The sequence below is a fragment of the Anomaloglossus baeobatrachus genome, chromosome 10, assembly GCF_048569485.1.
Source record: "Anomaloglossus baeobatrachus isolate aAnoBae1 chromosome 10, aAnoBae1.hap1, whole genome shotgun sequence".
NCBI classification, from domain to species: domain Eukaryota; kingdom Metazoa; phylum Chordata; class Amphibia; order Anura; family Aromobatidae; genus Anomaloglossus; species Anomaloglossus baeobatrachus.
Window position 1 is genome coordinate 193782921 of NC_134362.1, and position 14709 is coordinate 193797629.

General features: G+C 40.5%; 1 protein-coding gene across 1 annotated transcript in view; it reads left to right on the forward strand.

Moving 5' to 3' along the window:
* Positions 1-14709, forward strand: part of CDH13 (cadherin 13) — an 867885-nt gene that overhangs the window by 469276 nt on the left and 383900 nt on the right. The window lies entirely within an intron of this gene.

The following is a 14709-nucleotide window of genomic DNA, read 5'->3' on the forward strand; positions in this document are numbered from 1 at the left end:
AAAAAAAATCAATCTCCGAATTCAGAAAAACTGATGCTATTTCCTGACACGAAAAAAACCACTATCCAGTGACTCCAGTGTTTAAATAATGATATCGCTTTCAACTTGCCGATGTGAGAAGCGGGAGGTCTTCGGGGTGGACCGTCATGTCAGTGGAGAAGTGCTCGTGAAAGCTCGGGTCTGAATATTCTGCTATTGCATCAATATTGTTCGTGGTAGAGACTATCTACAATATATAGGAAAGATTTTTCTTGAACCCATTTTGCACAATAATAAAACAGAAAAATATGCAAATAATTAGAGATAGGACCAACATCGTAACCGCAAGGGTTGTGTTTTGCAACGCCAAGACTCAATGTGTGGTTGCATCCACGTGCTGTTAGTCTAGATTTCTAAGTGTCTGTCCCACTTCGCCGACAGTCATGGTGGCATCGGGCTCTGTTCAGATTGCACATTTTTACACTCCGCCCCATGGTTTCTCTGGTGTCTGGGACCAACACAGGCAGACTCGGGCGTCTACTTGCTGTGTGCATATTCATAGGAAGACTAGCAAGAGTTAATCTCTGCTGGTCTGCTTGCTCTTTTGGTCACATGTTGTGGGGAGACCTATCACATCTGTTTCCCTCCTATTTATGCTGGTAGAAACCTTCCACCCATGCCAGCTATAGTTTATTCTACAGGGTGGGCCATAAGTATCGATGCACCATGGGTGTCCATAAGTATGGATACACCCTGATAAAATGCATGGGAGGGGAAAAACATTTTAGGCCGGGTGACGCCCATGGCGGCCATCTGAATTCAACTGTACTCTTTTTAATCAGGGTGTATCCATACTTATGGCCCACCCTGTATGTTGGTCTGTGACGTGTGGTGCCCCAGACTCACTGGTGAAAGTTGTGCTTATAGCTTGGTGCAATTGTGGAGTTTATCCCTGTTGTTTTGTAGCTTCCCTCCTGCTCTTGTTTTCCTCCTGAACTGCTTATTATCTCTACCTTTGTGTGTGTGTGTGTGTGTGTGTGTGTGTGTGTGTGTGTGAGTTTTGGTTTTCCCTTGTCTGTCTTTATCTGTGGGTTTCATCACACGCCTTTTCCATCCTTCCCTGGGGTGAGGGGGAATCAGATCAGGACTGGTCAAGAGCAGGGCCAGGAAGGAGACTCAGGCCTCTCCACCATCAGGAGTATCCCTGAGGTTAGGGATGGCATAGGGTCCCCCAGCTTGAGGGACAGTTTACAAGCCCCGTTCCACATTATCCTTGCTGTCACACGCAACAACGTTGCTAATGATGCCGGCGCTATATCGTTAGATCCGTTGTTGCGTGTAATGGGGCTGTTACTCAACCCCACTAAGCTCTAAAGAATACACAGGGAGCACAAACAGGGGGAATTGAACAAATAACCTATCTCCAGATGACTCAGGAAGTGGAACTGCAACAACAAACAAAGTTTCTCCAGATGAGTACAAGCCACCTGCTTGCACTGAAGACTTGTTAATGGTATTAGACCTATCAGCAGCACAGAGTAAGGGGAAATATGGGTATATAAAGACACCAAGGCAAGTGCTGAAGAATAACAGCTGAAAAGATAATGACATCTGCAGGGTCCTAAAGAGAAAGGGAAAGTCAGAGAGCAGCTTGTGTAGCCAAACACTGCGACCTTCTACAGCCGGACACCACAGGACTGTCCCCAATCCCTATAAAGTAAAATTTGCATTAAAGTTCCAATTGATACTGATAAAAATCAGTTTTATTTTTTGTGTTTTTGGTTTTTTTTTACATTTCAGTAGTCAAGAAATGAACAACAAAAGTGTTTTCTCCATGGAAGAAACCTCTCTCCTATTGTCTACGGCTTCAATTACGCTCCTGTATGAGAGCATCTGTTAGGATTGTACATTTTTGTGTATTTTTATTCGTAGAATTGTAGTTGTTTTTTGTTTTTTTTCACTCCGGGGAAAGATTCAATTATTTCACAATTTGCTTTTTTAGTTTGTGTTTTCATCTGGTGCTCCAACCTGTGATTACCGGATCACTTAAACACAATCTCGCTCTCTAATATATTGTCATGACTATAAATTGTTTTGTGCCGGAGACTAAATACGTTTTTCTTTCTTTCCGCATCAACGCGGCGAGCTGCCTATTTACGCGGCATAAATATAAAATGCATTCATATTTTTAGCCCGGCGTACAATTAAGTTGGGTTTCGCTACTTGCATTAATGGAGTCTTGACGGCGAGATGTGTTTTGCTACATTACGAGGCGCATGTGAAAAGCCTCCACTTGTAGCGATGGAAGGAGCCGTAAATGTATCTGTCTGGAGCCGCAATGTCCTGGGTTTTAATTTTATTTCCGACCATTAGCTTTTGCATACAATAAACATTACGGCTCCGAGACCTAATCTTGCTTCTGCTTTATTAAATCCCAAAATTAAAAAAAAATTAGGACTGATTCCCGGCTTAACTGATTTGTGACCGGTAGTCTACGATGCCCGGATTTGTGTTCATGTCAATGGATCAACAGATTTTGGACACACGAGGGTGAACTGCATGGTGTATATTGTGTAATTTTTGTATATTTTGGGGTATCGGTAGAATACCCTATGACTAAGCTTGGGCGGCGAAACATCTGAGTGGCTTCTAACTGGTAGCCCTGATTACAACTATGGTGTGTATAGGAGAACCTCAGCAGATGGCTAATACTGAAAATAAATCTCGACACAAAGGCCAGCACTGATATTACCGCCATACGGTGACCACATAGTGCTACATACCAGTCCTGCAGAATATAGAAGAGATTAAAGTACAGTTATACATAGTGACTTACAGCTGACAGTCACTTTTCCTACCATTTCCATCTGGCTTTCATCTGGCCCAGAGCATCGTAACCTCTTCTTCCAGCCATGACTCGTTTGTAGAGCTTACAACAAAGACACATCTGACTTGTCATCTTGCTATCACCCCAATACTTTGGGGTCTTGTAAGAAATTTGGGGTCTTGTAAGAAATTACAGTACAGGAATACATAGTGACTTACAGCTGACAGTTACTTTTTGTACCTTTTCCATCTGGCCCAGACCATTGTAACCTCTTCTTCCAGCCATGACTCGTCTGTAGAGCTTACAGCAAAGACACATCTGACTTGTCCTTTTGCTATCATCCCAATACTTTGGGGTCTTGTAAGAAATTACAGTACAGTTATACATAGTGACTTACAGCTAACGGTCACTTTTCCTATCTTTTCCATCTAACCCAGACCATCGTAGCCTTTTCTTCCAACCATGACTCGTCTGTAGAGCTTACAACAAAGACACATCTTACTTCTCCTCTTGCTTTGATGCCAATACTTTGGGTGTTGTAAGAAATTTGGGGTCTTGTAAGAAATTACAGTACCGTTATACATTGTGACTTACAGCTGACGGTCACTTTTCCTACCTTTTCCATCTGGCCCAGACCGCCGTAACCTCTTCTTCCCGCCATGACTCATTTATAGACTTCTCTTGCTATCACCCCAATACTTTGGGGTCTTGTAAAAAAATGGGGTCTTGTAAGAAATTACAGTACAGTTATGCATAGTGACTTACTATCTTTTCCATCTGGCCCAGACTGTCATGACCTCTTCTTCCAGCCATGACTCATCTGCAGAGCTTACAACAAAGACTCATCTGACTTCTCCTCTTGCTATCACCCCAATACTTTGTGGTCTTGTAAGAAATTTGGGGTCTTGTAAGAAATTACAGTACAATTATACATAGTGACTTACAGCTGACAGTCACTTTTCCTACATTTTCTATCTGGCCCAGACCGTCGTAACCTCTTCTTCCAGCCATGACTTGACTGTAGAACTTACAACAAAGACTCATCTGACTTCTCCTCTTGCTATCACCCCAATACTTTGGGGTCTTGTAAGAAATTACAGTACAGTTATACATAGTGACTTACAGCTGACAGTTACTTTTCCTACCTTTTCCATCTGGCCCAGACCGTCGTAACGTCTTCTTCCAGCCATGACTCGTCTGTAGAGCTTACAGCAAAGACACATCTGACTTGTCCTTTTGCTATCACCCCAATACTTTGGAGTTTTGTAAGAAATTACAGTACAGTTATACATAGTGACTTACAGCTAACGGTCACTTTTCCTTCTTTTTCCATCTGGCCCAGGCCGTTATAACCTCTTCTTCCAGCCATGACTTGTCTATAGACTTCTCCTCTTGTTGTCACCCCAATACTTTAGGGTCTTGTAAGAAATTTGGGGTTCTGTAAGAAATGACAGTACAGTTATACATAGTGACTTACTACCTTTTCCATCTGGCCCAGACCGTCGTAAACTCTTCTTCCAGCTATGATGACTCGTCTATAGAACTTCCAACAAATATACATCTGACTTCTCCTCTTTCTATCACCCCAATACTTCGGGGTCTTGTAAGAAATTTAGGGTCTTGTAAGAAATTACAGAACAGTTATACATAATGACTTACTACCTTTTCCATCTGGCCCAGACCGTCGTAACCTCTTCTTCCAGCCATGACTCATCTATAGACTTCTCCTCTTGCTATCACCCCAATACTTTGGGGTCTTGTAAGAAAAATGGGGTCTTGCAAGAAATTACAGAACAGTTATACATAATGACTTACTACCTTTTCCATCTGGCCCAGACCGTCGTAACCTCTTCTTCCAGCCATGACTCATCTATAGAGCTTACAACAAAGACACATTTCACTCCTCCTCTTGCTATCACCCCAATACTTTGGGGCCTTGTAAGAAATTTGGGGTCTTGTAAGAAATTACAGTACCGTTATACATAGTGACTTACATCTGACAGTCACTTTTCCTATCTTTTCCATCTGGCCCAGACCGTCATAAACTCTTTTTCCAGCCATGACTCGTCTATAGAGCTTACAACAAAGATACATCTGACTTCTCCTCTTGCTATCACCCCAATACTTTGGAGTGTGGGAGGAAACCGGAGAACCCAGAGGAAACCTAGGCAAACACGGGGAGAACATACAAACTCCTTGCAGATGTCGTCCTTGGTGGGATTTGAATACAGGACCCCAGGACTGCAATGCTAACCACTGAGCCACCATGCCACCCTTGCTGGCCATAATACCATGAGTGCCCCTATAACAATTATGCTTCTTAAGTGCCCACTTAACATTTAATTACGATATGTCCCCTGAGTCCCCCCTATATCTCCCTTGTGCAGAGTATAATGAGCCTGCATCCTCCATTCCACACTATATGATAGCCCCCACAGTAGCCCTCAAACTGTATAATGGTCCCCACATTGGCTCCCACACTGTATAATGGCCCTAACACTTTTAGGATCCCCCACAATATCCCTACAGCAATACAAGGGACCCACCCACACTGTATGAGAGACTCCACATTGTATAATGCCTTCCCACATTAGCTCCCAAACTCTATAATAGCATACATAAGCCCCCAAATTGTATAATGCCCCTCAACATTAGTCCCCAAACAATAATTGCCATACATTAGCCTCCAAACTAAATAATACTCCCCCCCACATTAGCCCCCAAACTCTATAATGGCCGTACATTAGCCCCTAAACTGAATGCCCCCCCACAATAGCCCCCAAACTCTATAATGGCCGTACATTAGTCCCCAAACAGTATGCTGCCACATTAACTCTCAAACTGTAAAATACTACCCAACATTAGCCCCCAAACTCTATAATGGCAGTACATTAGCCCCTAAACTGAATGCCTCCCCCCCACAATAGCCCCCGAACTATCTAATGGATGTACATTAGCCCCCAACTGTATAATGTCCCCATGCATTAGCCCCCAAACTCTATAATGGCCATGCATTAGCCGCCAAACTGTATAATGGCCCCGCACATTAGCTCTCCAACTGCAAAATGCTGCCCCATATTAGCCCCCAACTATATAATGGCCCCCCACATTATCTCTCCAACTGTAAAATGCTTCCCCATATTAGCCCCCAACTATATAATGGCCCCCCACATTAGCTCTCAAACTGTATAATGACCCTTCCCCACATTAGTGCCAAAATTGTATAATAGCCTCCACACTTTGTGAGGTACCCCAACAGTAGTCCCTATAGTGTATATGGGCCCCCACATTGTGAGGGTCCCCCATTGTTTTATATGCTCCCACAGTCCCCCAAGTTTTAAATAAAATGAAAAAACATGATATACTCACCTAATCCAGGATTGTGACGAGTCCACCGGCAACACATTGTCATAGCCCCGACGCATGTATCGGATGTCAGAGTCCCAACACAAAAAGGTCACTGCACCGGCACACTGTGCGCTGGGGCCTTGGTCACTGCATCTCCTGCCCCACTACTGCCTTCGAGTCCTAAAATATGTGCCCATTTGAAGAGCTCATGCTGCCTGGGATGCTGTTTGGTAACGGGAGGTTTGAAGAGCTCAAATCCAACATCTACCAACATGGAGACCAAGGAGTTATCACTATTGTGCCGTAATGTGGTGAAGACCTCAATAATGGTGGTGTCAGGAATGCTGGTCGGTTTGAGGCCTTTTGAAAAGCTCCTATCTGACTCCCCCAACTATCAACATTTCTGCCAGACCATAGCTCTGAGAACTTGCGCCTATCTGGCGGAATCTCGCACCTCTTCTGATTACAAGGCTCAGGGCAAGGTCCTTTTGGTGGGAAGATGTCCACCATTGAGCTTGGACTACTAATCTGGAAGGCCGGCAGGGATGTCGGCAGATATGGGGAACTTCTCCAGGCTTTGTCCTGCAAACCTTTTGGCTCATTTCGGCCACCTATCCAACCAGTATCATATTCTGCGCTCATGAGGGGCAAAAATCCTGAAACAGTTGTCTAGAAGGGGATCTTTTCCAGTTAGAGGGAGACTTCAGTTTGATTACATATCAAAAGTCGTTTCACCGACATCACCTGTGCAACATTAACGAAATATTGAAAACCTCATTGAGGAAAACCTGAAAAAATTATCTGTTGCAGTGGCGTAACTAGAGTCTGATGGGCCCCGGTGCGAATTTTGATTTGGGCCCCCCATTTGGGCCATTGTAGCATTCAAAATATTATATAGACATACAAGTTGGCCCCCATTCCCTTTATTGTGTAGTAATGTCCCCCATCCTGGTGTATGACCACATCATGACTACATGTTGGTATATATGTCCCCATCATGGCCCATCCTTGTATATATGTCCCCATCATGGCCCATCCTTCTATATATGTCACCATCACATCCCCATCCTTTTGTATGTTCAAATTATATTCCTATCCTGGTATATATAGCCCGTTCATGTCTCCATCTTGGTATATATTCACATCCTAGTATATGTCCCCATTTTGGCCACATCCTAGTATGTAGCCCCATCCTGATATATGTCCTTATCATGGTCACATCCTGGTATATACCCACATTCTGGTATATGTCCCCATCATGTCTCCATCCTGCTATATAGCCCCCTCCTAGTATATGTCCCCATTTTGGCCACATCCTAGTATATAGCCCCATTGTGGTATATGTCTTCATCATGGCCACATCCTGGTATATAGTATATCCCCATCCTGGTATATGTCCCCATTTTACCCACACATCCTAGTATATATACCCATGCTGGTATATGTCCTTATACTGGCCACATCCTGGTATATAGCCACATTCTGGTATATGTCTCCATCATGTCCCCATCCTGCTATATAGCCCCATCCTAGTATAGGTCCCCATTTTGGCCACATCATAGTATATAACCCCATCCTGCTAGATGTCCTCATCATGACCACATCCTGGTACACAGCCCCATTCTGGTATATCTCCCCATCTTGTCCCCATCCTGGTATACAGCCCCAAACTAGTATGTGTCCCCATTTTTGCCACATCCTACCATATAGCCCCCTTGTAGTATATGTCCTCATCATGGCCACATCCTGGTATATAGCCCCATCCTACTATATGTCCCCATTTTGGCCACATCCTAGTATATAGCCCCCTTGTGGTATATGTCCTCATCATGGCCACATCCTGGTATATAGCCCCATCCTGGTATATGTGCTCATTATGGCCACATTCTGGTATATAACCCCATTATGGTATATGTCCTCATCATGGCCACATCCTGGTATATAGCCCCATCCTGGTATATGTGCTCATTATGGCCACATTCTGGTATATAGCTCCATTCTGGTATATGTCCCCATCATATCCACATCCTGGTATATGTTCTCATTATGGCAACATTCTGGTATATAGCCCCATTTTGGTATATGTCCTCATCATGGCCACATCCTGGTATATAGCCCCATCCTACTATATGTCTCCATTTTGGCCACATCCTAGTATATAGCCCCATTGTGGAATATGTCCCCATCATGTCCCCATCCTGGTATATAGCCCCATCCTAGTATATGTCCCCATTTTGGTCACATCCTAGTATATAGCCCCCTTGTGGTATATGTCCTCATCATGGCCACATCTTGGTATATAGCTCCATCCTAGTATATGTCCCTATTTTGGACACATCAAAGTATATAGCCCCATTGCGGTATATGTCCTCATCATGGCCACATCCTGGTATATAGACCCATTCTGGTATATGTCCCAATCATGTCCCCATCCTGGTATATGTTTGCCCCATAAGTCTCCCTTCGCCATGTTCGTGATCTCCTCAAGAAGAAACGTTGCCCTCTAGAGCTTCTCCATTGTAAACGCACATCTCGGTCCCGTTGACCACAATAGATTCCACATTTTTGCTTCAGTTTAACCTCCTAGTGTTTAATACAATCTTGGAAATTAATGCGTCTTTATTTCATCATGAAATTGAGTTTGGCGCCTACTGAGAGCGTCTTAAAATTGCCAGGAACGACGGCGCTCACTTGAAGCCATTCATGTGCGGTTTATTCAGCGCCATCCTTGTTTAATCTCCTTCCTCAGAACATCTTCACCACTACAATTGGTTTTCAAAGCGAAAAAAAAAACAGTCACGACCCACTTTGCAATTACCGGTGCAGCGGTTCAGCCTCAGTTTTCTTGCCAAGATGTAACTTTTCGTGCTCGGCGGCCCCAGAACTTTGCAGCAATTTGCAGCGGTTTGATGCTCACTGTGTTCTATTGACAGAAAATTGGAATGAGCCACAAATGATAAATGATTAAAGTGTCTTTGATCGTCTCATTTTAGTTGGAATTTTTGCATTTGGAAGACTGTAAAGAAAGGGAAATAAAGGTTTTCTCAGATCAAAAAGGCAAAGTCGCTCTCCCAGCCAGCGAGTCCTGAGCCAGACAATAACATCCGCTCCAGCCGCAACTTGCCACTGATTAACGCTTATAACTTCATTTGACTTTGTCACGACCTTCAATGTATTAATCAATGGCTAAAATCAAAATGTCATAAATCTGACAATTATTGGATTATGGGATAATTAAATAGGAGCAGTATTATAGTAGTTATATTCTTGTACATAGGGGGCAGTATTATAGTAGTTATATTCTTGTACATAGGGGCAGTATTATAGTAGTTATATTCTTGTACATAGGGGCAGTATTATAGTAGTTATATTCTTGTACATAGGGGGCAGTATTATAGTAGTTATATTCTTGTACATAGGGGCAGTATTATAGTAGTTATATTCTTGTACATAGGGGGCAGTATTATAGTAGTTATATTCTTGTACATAGGGGCAGTATTATAGTAGTTATATTCTTGTATATAGGAGCAGTATTATAGTAGTTATATTCTTGTACATAAAGAGCAGTATTATAGTAGTTATATTCTTGTACATAGGAGCAGTATTATAGTAGTTATATTCTTGTCTATAGGAGCAGTATTATAGTAGTTATATTCTTGTACATAGGGAGCAGTATTATAGTAGTTATATTCTTGTACATAGGGAGCAGTATTATAGTAGTTATATTCTTGTACATAGGGGCAGTATTATAGTAGTTATATTCTTGTACATAGGGGCAGTATTATAGTAGTTATATTCTTGTACATAGAGGGCAGTATTATAGTAGCTATATTCTTGTACATAGGAGCAGTATTATAGTAGTTATATTCTTGTACATAGGGGGCAGTATTATAGTAGTTATATTCTTGTACATAGGTGGCAGTATTATAGTAGTTATATTCTTGTACATAGGTGGCAGTATTATAGTAGTTATATTCTTGTACATAGGGGCAGTATTATAGTAGTTATATTCTTGTACATAGGGGCAGTATTATAGTAGTTATATTCTTGTACATAGGGGCAGTATTATAGTAGTTATATTCTTGTATATAGGAGCAGTATTATAGTAGGTATATTCTTGTACATAGGAGCAGTATTATAGTAGTTATATTCTTGTACATAGGAGCAGTATTATAGTAGTTATATTCTTGTACATAGGAGCAGTATTATAGTAGTTATATTCTTGTATATAGGAGCAGTATTATAGTAGTTATATTCTTGTACATAGGAGCAGTATTATAGTAGTTATATTCTTGTATATAGGAGCAGTATTATAGTAGTTATATTCTTGTATATAGGAGCAGTATTATAGTAGTTATATTCTTGTACATAGGGGCAGTATTATAGTAGTTATATTCTTGTACATAGGGGGCAGTATTATAGTAGTTATATTCTTGTACATAGGGGCAGTATTATAGTAGTTATATTCTTGTACATAGGGCAGTATTATAGTAGTTATATTCCTGTACATAGGAGCAGTATTATAGTAGTTATATTCTTGTACATAGGGGTAGTATTATAGTAGTTATATTCTTGTACATAGGGGGCAGTATTATAGTAGTTATATTCTTGTACATAGGAGCAGTATTATAGTAGTTATATTCTTGTACATAGGGCAGTATTATAGTAGTTATATTCTTGTACATAGGGAGCAGTATTATAGTAGTTATATTCTTGTACATAGGGGCAGTATTATAGTAGTTATATTCTTGTACATAGGGGCAGTATTATAGTAGTTATATTCTTGTACATAGGGGCAGTATTATAGTAGTTATATTCTTGTACATAGAGGGCAGTATTATAGTAGCTATATTCTTGAACATAGGGGGCAGTATTATAGTAGTTATATTCCTGTACATAGGGGCAGTATTATAGTAGATATATTCTTGTACATAGGGGGCAGTATTATAGTAGTTATATTCCTGTACATAGGGGCAGTATTATAGTAGTTATATTCTTGTACATAGGGGGCAGTATTATAGTAGTTATATTCTTGTACATAGGGGGCAGTATTATAGTAGTTATATTCTTGTACATAGGGGCAGTATTATAGTAGTTATATTCTTGTACATAGGGCAGTATTATAGTAGTTATATTCCTGTACATAGGAGCAGTATTATAGTAGTTATATTCTTGTACATAGGGGTAGTATTATAGTAGTTATATTCTTGTACATAGGGGGCAGTATTATAGTAGTTATATTCTTGTACATAGGAGCAGTATTATAGTAGTTATATTCTTGTACATAGGGCAGTATTATAGTAGTTATATTCTTGTACATAGGGAGCAGTATTATAGTAGTTATATTCTTGTACATAGGGGCAGTATTATAGTAGTTATATTCTTGTACATAGGGGCAGTATTATAGTAGTTATATTCTTGTACATAGGGGCAGTATTATAGTAGTTATATTCTTGTACATAGAGGGCAGTATTATAGTAGCTATATTCTTGAACATAGGGGGCAGTATTATAGTAGTTATATTCCTGTACATAGGGGCAGTATTATAGTAGATATATTCTTGTACATAGGGGGCAGTATTATAGTAGTTATATTCCTGTACATAGGGGCAGTATTATAGTAGTTATATTCTTGTACATAGGGGGCAGTATTATAGTAGTTATATTCTTGTACATAGGGGGCAGTATTATAGTAGTTATATTCTTGTACATAGGGGCAGTATTATAGTAGTTATATTCTTGTACATAGGGGCAGTATTATAGTAGTTATATTCTTGTACATAGGGGACAGTATTATAGTAGTTATATTCTTGTACATAGGGGCAGTATTATAGTAGTTATATTCTTGTACATAGGGGGCAGTATTATAGTAGTTATATTCTTATACATAGGGGCAGTATTATAGTAGTTATATTCTTGTACATAGGGGGCAGTATTATAGTAGTTATAGTCTTGTACATAGGGGGCAGTATTATAGTGGTTATATTCTTGTACATAGGGGCAGTATTATAGTAGTTATATTCTTGTACATAGGGGCAGTATTATAGTAGTTATATTCTTGTACATAGGGGCAGTATTATAGTAGTTATATTCTTGTACATAGAGGGCAGTATTATAGTAGCTATATTCTTGAACATAGGGGGCAGTATTATAGTAGTTATATTCCTGTACATAGGGGCAGTATTATAGTAGATATATTCTTGTACATAGGGGGCAGTATTATAGTAGTTATATTCTTATACATAGGGGCAGTATTATAGCAGTTATATTCTTGTACATAGGGGGCAGTATTATAGTAGTTATATTCTTCTACATAGGAGCAGTATTATAGTAGTTATATTCTTGTACATAGGGGCAGTATTATAGTAGTTATATTCTTGTACATAGGGGGCAGTATTATAGTAGTTATATTCTTCTACATAGGAGCAGTATTATAGTAGTTATATTCTTGTACATAGGGGGCAGTATTATAGCAGTTATATTCTTGTACATACAGGACAGTATTATAGTAGTTATATTCTTGTACATAGGAGCAGTATTATAGTAGTTATATTCTTGTACATAGGGGCAGTATTATAGTAGTTATATTCTTGTACATAGGGGCAGTATTATAGTAGTTATATTCTTGTACATAGGAGCAGTATTATAGTAGTTATATTCTTGTACATAGGAGGGCAGTATTATAGTAGTTATATTCTTGTATATAGGAGCAGTATTATAGTAGTTATATTCTTGTATATAGGAGCAGTATTATAGTAGTTATATTCTTGTATATAGGAGCAGTATTATAGTAGTTATATTCTTGTATATAGGAGCAGTATTATATCAGTTATATTCTTGTAGATAGAGGGAAGTATTATAGCAGTTATATTCTTGTACATTCTTTCAGTACAATCAGTAATGGCGTCTGTCACTGTCACTCGGTTTGTATTGTGCCTTTAGACAGGTCTGTAGAGAATTAATGAATCTCCCTTCTCCCGCTGACATGTAAATAATTGCGCTTCCTAAACCCATGTGATAGAACATGATTAATAAATATGAGGAAACGTTTCATAGTTGTTACTTTTTTCTTTTTTTTTAAAGATTGCAAATTGCTTTATTGATATAGAAGGAATGACATCAAAAATTAATAAAAGATCTAAATTATCGTTGCAAGAGGTCACTGAATACAGAGCTGAGCCCGTGACTCGGAGTGCCGGATGATGGCTCTGAACCCAGAGTGGCCTTCATCAAATTATGAAAATGTAGGAAAATGAAAGCCCTGTCACACAAATGGCAGCCAAAGACACCTTCTAATTATCTCTCCGCAAAGTAAATTAGTTTTTGCAGTTGTTGGATGCAAAAAACAGAATAATTTGCTTCTTCTATTCCCTGTATGCTGAGCTCACATCTCCCTCCTACGTACGGTCCGGCTTCCTAGATTGTGTTTTTCTCTATTGATCAGCAATTAGCAAGTGAAAATAGTTTGATTAATGAAGCTGAATTGCAAATCCAAAGATCAAATGAATCAGGAATATGTTGAGTGTCAAAATTCACAAAAAAATGCTTCTCAGTTGCTATCCTCTAACTTCCTTTATTGACCTCACCCCGGGGTAGTTTGGGTGCGGTTTATAGGTGCTCCTTGCTGAGGTCTGGAGAGGTTGTCTCCTGCTATTTCATAGGTTACTTTGGTGGCTGTCTATGCCTCAGATAAGTGTTTGACTTTTGCTACATACCTGGGTTCTGGTGATAGCATTCGTATTTCCCTTGTATTGTTCCCTTGTGCATTCCTGGCTAGTCACAGAGGTGTCACGGCCGGCTGACAATCCAGTGGCAGCAAGTGCTAGAAGTTCACAGAGACTGGCAGCACATGTTAGCTGACAGTTCCCGATTCCTGCAGCTGCAGACTCTTTGACCCTGGAGCACTGTCATCTTGCCTCTCAGTTGCTATCCTCTGACTTCCTTTATTAACCTCACCCTGGGCTGGTTTGGGTGCAGTTTATAATTTGATCCTTGCTGAGGTCTGTAGAGGTCATCTCCTGTTACTCCAGAGACTACTGTGGTGGTTGTCTATACCTCAAATAAGTGTGTCATGATTCCTCTGTGCAGAGCATCTTGCAAACTGCGTTTTCCTGAATTACACTCCTGACAGTTACACGATTCCTCTGTGCAGAGCATCTTGGCTTTCGAGATGCTCTGCTGTGCCTTCTTGAGTTACTGAGCTAGCAACTTCTTTGACAGCACAGGATTACATGTTGGTGCTTATTGCTCAGGTGTTCCTCCTTACTGGTAACTGCTCGGGCTTCTTATTGAGCATCCTCTCCCAAAATTTTGCCAGTTGTATTTTCTGGTTCCGCTATTGAGCTGTTGCCTCTGCTAGAGTTCTGATCTTTATGTTCTGACCCCAGATTGTTATTTGACTTTTCTCTTCCTGTTCCCTGTTTCATTCGTGACCTCCTGGCTATTGACCGCAAACAGTTACCTGACCACGTCTCCGTTTTCTCCTTGGACCTATTCTGTGCTTTCCTGGATTTCTGATCCTCGAATATTGCCCTGACTACGCCTCAGTGTACTCCT